At 36.8% G+C, this 9,846-nt stretch overlaps 1 long non-coding RNA gene across 1 annotated transcript; it reads left to right on the forward strand.

Moving 5' to 3' along the window:
* The first annotated feature begins 783 nt into the window (after nucleotides 1-783).
* LOC119469726 lies at nucleotides 784-2,453 on the forward strand. Its single transcript, XR_005198560.1, has 3 exons — nucleotides 784-830; nucleotides 2,361-2,388; nucleotides 2,419-2,453. It is a non-coding gene; the product is annotated as an uncharacterized LOC119469726 (long non-coding RNA).
* Nucleotides 2,454-9,846: the final 7,393 nt, after the last annotated feature.

The following is a 9,846-nucleotide window of genomic DNA, read 5'->3' on the forward strand; positions in this document are numbered from 1 at the left end:
TTCTTCACATGTACCCCAAAACCTAAAATGCAATAAAATAAATTTAAAAAAATTTTTGAGAATAGAATACTAAACTGCATATCTGATTATATATGTTAATACTAAACTTCATCACCTCAAAGCAAGATTGCCAAATTTAGCAAATATCAACACAAGTTTCCCAGTTAAGTTTAAATTTCAGATAAAAATAAATAAATGTTCATCCCAAACACTGTATGGGATATAATAAAAATTTTGCATTGTTAATTTAAAATTAAAATTTAACTGGGCATCCTAAATTTTATCTGACAGCCAAACCTCAAATATCACATTTTCAGCATATGCAAATATTTGTGTGTGTCTATAAATACAAATATATTTTATTTTTCATACAAATGATAGCATATTGCGCGCACACACACACACACACACACACACACACACAAAGAAAACCTAGAAGAAATATATTTCTAGACACATACAACTTGCCAATATTGAACCATGAAGAAATTCAAAATGAGAACAGACCAATAACAAGTAATGACATTGAAGCCACGTTATATGTGGGAAATGAGCTAGGGGAGAAGAAAAGGCACTTGCAATACTTTTAAGGGTAAACAGCCCTTATCCCAAGTATGTGGCAATACAGATATAATAAACAAATCATATAATAAGCAAATGACATAATAAGCAAATTAATATAATAAGCAAATTGCAATGGGAAGGGGAGAAGGAAAAAGATATGTGAAAAAAAAATATATATATATGTATGTATCTTTACACTCACCAGACTATGGAGAATTTACCACCAGACTGGGAAGCAACAGCCTGGGCTTCAGAGTCAGCCACTTGTTGATGCACAGACAAGGAGAAGCCTCGTGAAGCTTTGGCACAGTCTGGGACCCTCGCTCTTTTTATAACAAGTTGCTTGGCATGAGGCCCATCACAAGGAGTCTTCAAAACTGGGCTCAAGGGATGCAAAAATGTCAACTTGTTTTTGTGATTGTCTATTGTTTTTCAATAACTAATGTATAGGAATAGATTGAAGTAGAGATGTTTGTGTCCATGTTCAGTTGAATTCAAATTTAATATTCAACTTTTCTTCACATTCAGCTTCAATTTGATACTCAATTGTAGGAAAATACACTTAGAAGTACAAGAGGAAGACATAGTTATAGTACAGAATTAAAAACAGAATTAATAAAAACCACATCCACCGTGACTTTGCAAGGAGAGTAATATTGTGAGAATTGTCAGGGATATACACGTTATATTCAGTATGTAGCAAGACACAGACCCCTCCTTGGAATGCGGTAAGCATATCTAATGCCATTCAATTTAGCAGCACAACAGTACACAGCTGAGCAAATTCATCTGATAACAATGTTAGTGCAGTGCTACTATCATTAAAAGCTTTTTCTACATGTAAGCTTAATGTTTTAATTTGTTGATGAAGCAGGATTATACTGGCGGCAGGGGAGAATACTGTAGTAGGGTAGTATAGCCAGGGAGTCCAGTGCATTTGCAATCAGCGACGTATGTAAGCATATAGATTAATGAGGAGGGAAATATTATCCCAGATGGTGAATGAAATTAATGGCCCCACCCAAATGCATCTCTCCATCCAATGCAGGGGCAGGATCTGTATACCCAGAGGTCCCTCCCAGAGGACAGCAATGGAGTTACCATAATTATAGGGTACTAATGTGTTATTAAAGTAGGAAATAGATTGTGTTTTCTTGGGGAAAATGTTGTTGATTTGGAGTATGTAATGACAATTTCCTGGTAGAAGAAACCCCAGAGTAACATATGAAGAGTTGTTTAAGACCTTTAGACAAAGTGGGGGCTATATCAAATCTGGCTACCACACAACAGGTTCTCAGTATACACCATGCCAGGCATATTGGGCAGGATATCAAGGTTTTTGACACAAGGTGAGAGTGGGGTTCACCTTTTGTTTGAGATGGGCAATGATAGATTGCTTGGTTTGGTCAAAGGAAGTCCAGGATGGATTGCAAGTGCTGTTGTTGTGGCCTCACAGGTAGTGACATAGACATCCAGAAATGTTGGCAGGGATGATTCTCCAAAGTAGTCCATTTCCTGTGGCCTCAGACAATTCAATACATAGCCTGCATTGACCACGAATAGCTTCTGTTGCAGCAGTGGCTGCCCAGTGGATGAATTCATTGTCAGCCTCAGACATGGTCACTCAGGTACTGCTTACTAGCAGACAGTATATTCAACTACAATGCCTCTCATTGAAAGGTTTGAATGTTTTGTAATCTATTCATCTCCATTCAAGCTTGCAGTTACACTGGAAATTTTGGCCTGTGGATCTGCCAGCTGATTAAATTGTCAGAGTGAGGAGGATTCATCACCAGACCAGGAAGCAACAGCCTGGGCTTCAGAGTTGGACACTACACTCACTAGACTGTGGAGCACTCACAACCAGACTGGGAAGCAACAAGCTGGGCTCCAGAGTCTGCCAGTCCTCCATGCACAGATGAAGAGGGGTCTCATGACATGGTCTGGGACCCTGGCTCTTTTTTTATCAAGTTGCTTGGCCTTGGCATGAGGCTTAGTCATGGGCCCTAGGGGACTGGCTCAAAGAAAACAAAAAGGTCAAGTTGTTTTTGCGATTGCCCATTGTTTTTCAATAACTAACATATAGGATTCAATTGAAATAGAGATTTCTCTTAAGCAGTGCTGATGAGTGCCTCAAGGGACTCACACAACCTGTTTCAAGGCTTAGTGGCCATTGATTGTGTCCATGTTCAATTGAGTTCAAATTTAATATTTAACTTTTCCTCCACAAGCAATAATAACAATCTATCAGCAAAGAAAAGCCTGGTACCCAATAGGTTCACTGCTAAATGTTACCAAATACTTAAAAAAAAATGAATACTAATCCTACTTAAACTATTCCAAAAGATAAGGTAAGAGAAAATGTTTCTAAACTCATTCTATGAGCCTAATATTACCTTGATGGTGAAACGAAGGAGACATCCAAAAGCAAGCAAACAAACAAACAAACAAAAAAAATGCAGACCAATATCTCTGATAAATAGTAATGCAAAAATTCTTAACAAAATGTTAGCAAACCAAATTCAACAAAACATTGTAAACATCATTGATCATTGTTCCAGAAGGTAGAAAAATATATTTAGGTAGATCGTAAGGGTGAAGAGATTCCCCAGCAGAAAACTTTCCTTCTAACAAAAAGCAGCTCAGAAATTGCTTCCTTTCTAACCACATGCAGTTCATCGAAACCACTTCTCTTCCAACAGAGAGCAGCCTGGAAGATTCCGCTGTGGAACACAGATAAGCAACTTGGGCACAAGTGGGAATTTCCCAGATAATCACCAGACTTCACAGACAAGCAATGGGCCCCAGGAAAAACAGTGAGACCTAATAAGCACATTATTTTCTTCTTTCTTAGGCACACTAAGATAGGGAAGCAGGAAGCTTGCAGAGGGCATGCCTGAAACTGCAAAGAGTACTTGGAAATAGGCCCAACAATTCCTTCTCCCCTTTTAACACATGCAGATAAGCAGCGCAGAGCAGCTCAAACTAAGGGCTGCCTGCATGATGAAAGAACGAGGTGAGGGTTGATAGGGGCTTGGCACTATGAAGATGCAACACCTGGCCCTAACTGATCCTTTGGTCCCTATGAAGATAATACTCCCACTCCTCACCAGTTCATTATTAAAACCATGACATTTTACTACAGGCTGGCAACACTTTTGGGTCCCCTCTCTGTGACAGTAGCTAGGATTTGTCCCAGACTGGGGATCCCCCTCTTGCTTTCTATTTGCAGTTGCTTGAATTTTAAAAAATTCTTTTCTGAAAAAAAATTCGGTAGCATTTCCATATGCCAACAGTAAACAATCTAAAAAAAAAATCTAAGAAAGTAATTCAACTTACAATAGCTACAAATAGGTTAAATAGCTAGGAATTAACTGAACCAAAGAAGTAAAAATCTCTACAATGAAAAGTATGCAACATTGATAAAAGAAATTTATGACAACAAACACAAATACACTCACACAAGATACTCTGTGCTTATGGATTGGAAAAATCAAAATTGTTAAAGTGTCCATGCTACACAAAGCAACCTATGAATTCAACGCAATTTCTATAAAAATACCAATGATATTCTTCACACAAATAGAAAGAACAGTTCTACAAAACAGTCCTAAATTTATACAGAATCACAAAAGACCTAGAATAACCAACGCTATCCTGAGCAAAAAGAATAAAACTGTAGGGATTCCATTATCTAACATGAATTTATACTACAGATCTATAGTAACCAAAACAACATAGAACTGGCATAAAACACAAATACACACAGACAAATGGAACAGAGTAGAGAACCTAGAAACAAATTCATACATCTACAGTGAACTCATTTTTTTCATAGGCACCAAGAAAATACATTAAGAAAAAAAAATCTCTTTAATAAACAGTGCTGGTAAAACTGGATATCCATACGCAGAAGAATAAAACTAGACCCTATCTTTTGCCACATGCAAAAATCAACTCAAAATAGATTAAATATTTAAATGCAAGACTGCAAACTATAAAACTTCTGAAAGAAAACATTGGAAGACCTCTAAAAACCCTTGGATTAGGCAAATATTTTTTGAGTAGTGCCTCTGAAGCAGAGGCAACAAAAGAAAATAGAAAATTGGGATCACACTGAGTTAGAAAAATTTCACACAGCAGAGAAAACAATCAGCAAAGTGGAAAAACAATCCACAGAATGAAAGAAAGTATTTTCAAACTACCTGAAAACGGATTTATAACCAAAATATAGAAGAAGTTCAAATAACTTATAGAAAAATATCTAAATCTTATTTTAAAAGTAGGCAAAATATCTAAATAGAAATTTCTCAAAAGAAGACATACAAATGGCAAATAGGTATATGAAAAGATGATCAACACCATCAATCATCAGAGAAATGCAAATCAAAAATACAATAAGATATTATTTCAGTTAACATGGCTTTTATATGAAAAGCAATAACAAATGCTGACAGGCATGTTGAGAAAAGGGAAGGCTCATACACTGTTGGTTGCAAAGTAAATTGGTAGAACCACTAAGGAGAACAGCTTGAAGCCTCCTCAGAAAACTAAAAATAGAGGTAATATATAATCCAGCAATTTCACTGTTAGGTATATATCCAAAAGAGAGAAAAATCTGTATATCAAAGTGATAGCTGCACTCCTGTGTTTATTGCAGCACTATTCACAATAGCCAAGATTTGGAAGTAACGTAAGTGTTTATCAACAGATGAATAAACGAAAAAGTGGTACATATACACAATGTGGTATAATTCAGCCATAAAAATGAATGAGATTCTGTCATTTGCAACAACGAGGGTTAAACTGAAGGTCATTATATTAAATGAAATAAACCAGGCATAGAAAGACAAATTTCACATGTTCTCGCTTATTGAAGCTAAAAATTAAAACAATAGAATGTATGGAGATAGAGAGTAGAATGATGGTCTCCAGAAGCTGAGAAAGGTAGTAGATGGTTGTGGGGTGTGGGGAGTAGGAACAGTTAATGGGTATAAAAATGTAGTTAGAAAGAATGAATCAGTTCTAGTATTTGATAACACAACAACACAATTATAGTCAATAATAATTTAACTGTACATTTAAAAATAACAGAAAGAGTATAATTGGGTTATTTGAAATGCAAAAAATAAACACTTGAGGTGATGAGTACCATGTAATTGTTACACATTGTATGCCTGTATCAAAATATTCCATATACTTTATAAAGAAATACACCTACTATGCAAAGCACAAAAATTTTAAATTAAAATTAAAAATTAGGATATACTTTAAGACAACAAATGCTATTACTACAGATGAAGACAGATTATAATTACAAGAGTAAATTTATGAGGAAAATAAATTATTGACATATATGAATGTAACAAAAGAGCACAGAAATGAAGGAAGAAATGAGTAACTTAACAATAATAGTTGCAGGCTCTACATCCCGACTTAAGCTATTGGGTAGAAGAAACAGAAAGAAGAGAAACAAGGAAATAGGAGACATGAATAACATTGTAAGCCAAATAAAACCAGCAGATAAATGCAGAACTCTCCACCCAAAATCAGAATATATATTCTTCCTGATTGCACATAGAACATTCTCTAGAGCAGACTGTGATATTGTGCTATAGCTGGCCTAGATCCAGAACCTGAGCAACGCCATTTTATAAGATAAAGCTGTGTTTGGCTTCTGTAAATAAAGCTGCTAGCTTGCTCTGAAAAATGCCCACTATGTAAAGCTGCTTACCTTTTCTTATCAGTACCAGAATAAGCAGGCCAAGCTAATTCTGTCTTGGCCCCTGCGACTTGTAATAAGTAACTAAGATCTGTGACTTCCATCACTACCCAGACAATGTGTAAACTAACATTTATCTTGACTTCTGTAAACCACTTAAGTAACAATCGGAATGACAAAAGTCCCCTAGCCCTTAGAATGTCCGGGGACCCCTACCCTCACCTCTGCCCAGGAGGTGATTTACAGAATCCCCTGGCCCTTGGAATGTCTGAATCCCTTCAGCCCCACCCCCACCCCTCACCCTCTCGGTCCTAAAACCAGGATGTGGTTTTTCAGCTTAAAAACCCCTCTCTCCCTGAGCTCGGGGCCACAAATTGGAGAGACGTGAGTCCTCTGTGGTCGCCAGCAATAAAAACCCTGCAATTTGGCATACCTTTGACTTAGTGTTAATTCATACTCGAATTTCAATACTTCAAGACAGTATACTGCATTATAAAACAAACATCAACAAAATTGAAAAATTGAAATGATACAGTGACTGTCTTCTAACCACAAAGAGAAAATTAGAGACAAAAAAAAGAAATTTGGGCAATCTAAACATGTGAACATTAAATGACACACTCCTAAATAACTAATGAAGAAAAAAATTACAAATAGTGTCAGAAAAGATTTTAAAATAAATAGGAATTTAGACAAAACATAACAAAATTTATAAGACTTAGTGAAAGCTAAGCTCTGAGGGAAACAGCAGAATTACTTTATAAAAAGCAAGAAAATCTTAAATCAATATGCTTATCAAAGCATTTAAATGAAAATAAACTACCCAGTTCACCAGGGGCAGACTATCAGTGGGGTCAAAGACAGTCATGCTGAAAATCGCTAGCAGGAAATACTAGGAAGTAACACACTGAGAATTAGGATTGTGATAGTAGTCCTAAGAATCTAGAAGAAAATGGGGATGCACTGGGCTAGACAGATGCTCAGGAAAGACCCTAAAATCCCTAAGCCCTGACCTCTGTTTGTCCTTTGAACTATGCATGAGCAGAACATATAGGCACAAGCAGAGTTAGAACTTTATGGCTGATTGGTAAAGACACACCCCAACACACACATATAGATTCCAGATAAAATGATTAGAAGATTTATATTTTGAGAAGGCTAAAATACCTAGAGTCTTGTTGCCCAATTAAGGTTTAGTGAAACTATATTGCAGATTTACTTGGCTCAATTGTAAACTAGTAAAACTCGATTTGCCATTCGAAGTCTCTGATTTAAAAAAGCAACTACCTTGAGATACTTTTTGGGATTTTGGAGTTATGGCCACCATGACACTACGGTTAGTTACACTAATTTGTAGTCAGCTATGAGCTTGCTACAGAGCTCCTGACAAACTGAATTCTGACCCTTATCAGAGCTCTTTGGCTTGATCTTGCTGTTTTGAGATGAATCAATTTGAACTCTATGAAAGACATCAGAAGGCCAATTGGTAAATAGAAATAACATATTCTAGAAGGAAATTAGAGTAAAATAGAAGCAGCTCTAAAATAAAAATTAAAATTTATTTTTGTTGGAAATTTTATGCCACCCTCCACTATCTAAAGCAAAGCTTCTGACTCTATGGGAATCCCCAATTCACTGAGTATTTTCTAAATAGAAATTTAGATAAAACATAACAAAATTTATAAGACTTAGTGAAAGCTAAGCTCTGAGGGAAACAGCAGAATTACTTTATAAAAAGCAAAAAAACCTTAAATCAATATGCTTATCAAAACATTTAAATGAAAATAAACTACCCAGTTTACAAGGGTCAAAGACTATCTGTGGGGTCAATTTGACTATCAGTGGGGTCAATTTCCTGGTTCCCAAATGGGCCAGGGAAGATGACACCTTATGGTGTTCACTGGGCTGCTGTGGGTGTTTGATCTCATTGTCAGCCAATGAAAAACCTGAATCAGGGGTGGTTACTCCACTCAATTGTCAGGATTGAGAGTTTAGGGTCATTGCCCACATTCTGTGTGTTTAGTCTTCCACATACTGTCTAATTAGGAACATCTTCTCTGGGGCTTCAGATAGAAATTTATCTGAGCTTCTGATCTGATTGTCAAGCCACTCATTTAGAAATTCACAATTAGGTTTATGTCTCTGAAAAGATGGACCACAATCAATCCTAAATCCATGTCACTGCAGAGGTCATCGCTGCATGCCAGGTTGGTGGCTCTTGGTGAAAGTTGATCTATGTGTCTCAAGGTTGGGGATGTCCTAAACCATTTCTGGCAGAATGACTGCCTTAGACTTTTGACCCATTACTTGATGTATTGGTCACTACTGTTGACACCTTCAGGATAAGGATCAGCTTACTTCAGTCACACCATGTGGTCCTTGAAGCTAATCCATGTCACCTTTTAGGTTTTTGAGACCACTTAACTTCTGACTATTTTTTTTTTGGCTTTTATCACCAAATCTATTAAAATGAGTCAACAGTCTAATTTTAACTTTTTTTCTTCCTTTGGGTCCACACTTGTTGGTTAGGTAATGTGTTGATTAAATGAGGTTGTTCCCCAAAAGAGATCATCTCCTGTTGACTGCCTCTAAGATATAGGTAACATTGAGTAGAAACCAATACTATGACCCCAGGATTTTAAGAGAAAAAATTTTATGTTGAAACATGACTCTCAAGCTCAAATATGTCTCCCTCTGTTGGCCTTATGGTAATAATATTATTGGAAAAGACTTAGGGGGTGAATTCTGAGATTAGTAGATGATTGGTAGAAGGAAAGTTTTCAGGCAAGAGGACTGATCTCTTCTTGCCTCCTCAAGGATCTCATGTGCAAACTGAGGGGAAGCTGTGACGATACACATAGTGAAAATTCAGAGTGTGACCTCAGCAAGGACATTCTTCAGAAACACCATTTGGCCACACTGATTCCATAAATTGAAGCCAATTCGTTTATCTCATAAATGGAGGGAGTTTCAGTATTTTGGCAAGTTGAGTGTTTTTATTTTTTTTTTATTTTTTTTTATCTGTTATTCTGCAAACTCAAGAATTTCTGTTAGGCAATTTCTCTCTCTCTCCCTCTCTCTCTCTCTCTCTCTCTCTCTTCAGAACAGTCTCAAAATGATTGGAGCTATAGCAATCTATTTTCCAAATTTGAGGTTCCACACTGGCATTTCTGGGCAAGACGTGTTTTCTCCAAACTGCAAGCCCCAGCCAGCCTGGTTTGTATGCTTTCTGAGTAGCAGCCAAGTCAAAAGTGGGATTAGGGAACTCCAAATTACGTTTTATACAAACATTATTGTCTCAATTATAACAGACTCTACTACATAATATGCCTAGAATAAAATAGGAGGGGATCAGAATAAAGTTATAATTATAGGTATTGAAATGGATCAAACTAATCCTGAGAATATAGATGGGAAGCAAGAATCTGAAACCACACATGATCTTTGAGCTCAGCCAAGGTGGTCGATTTGAGCACAGTCACCCCAAAGCCGCCAATCCTGCCTAGCCTCCTGTGGAAGCCTGGGCCTGCTTCACAGCTGTCTCCCTTTGTCTCATAACC

The sequence above is a fragment of the Cebus imitator genome, unplaced genomic scaffold (genome assembly GCF_001604975.1).
Source record: "Cebus imitator isolate Cc_AM_T3 unplaced genomic scaffold, Cebus_imitator-1.0 Scaffold797, whole genome shotgun sequence".
Classification (NCBI taxonomy): domain Eukaryota; kingdom Metazoa; phylum Chordata; class Mammalia; order Primates; family Cebidae; genus Cebus; species Cebus imitator.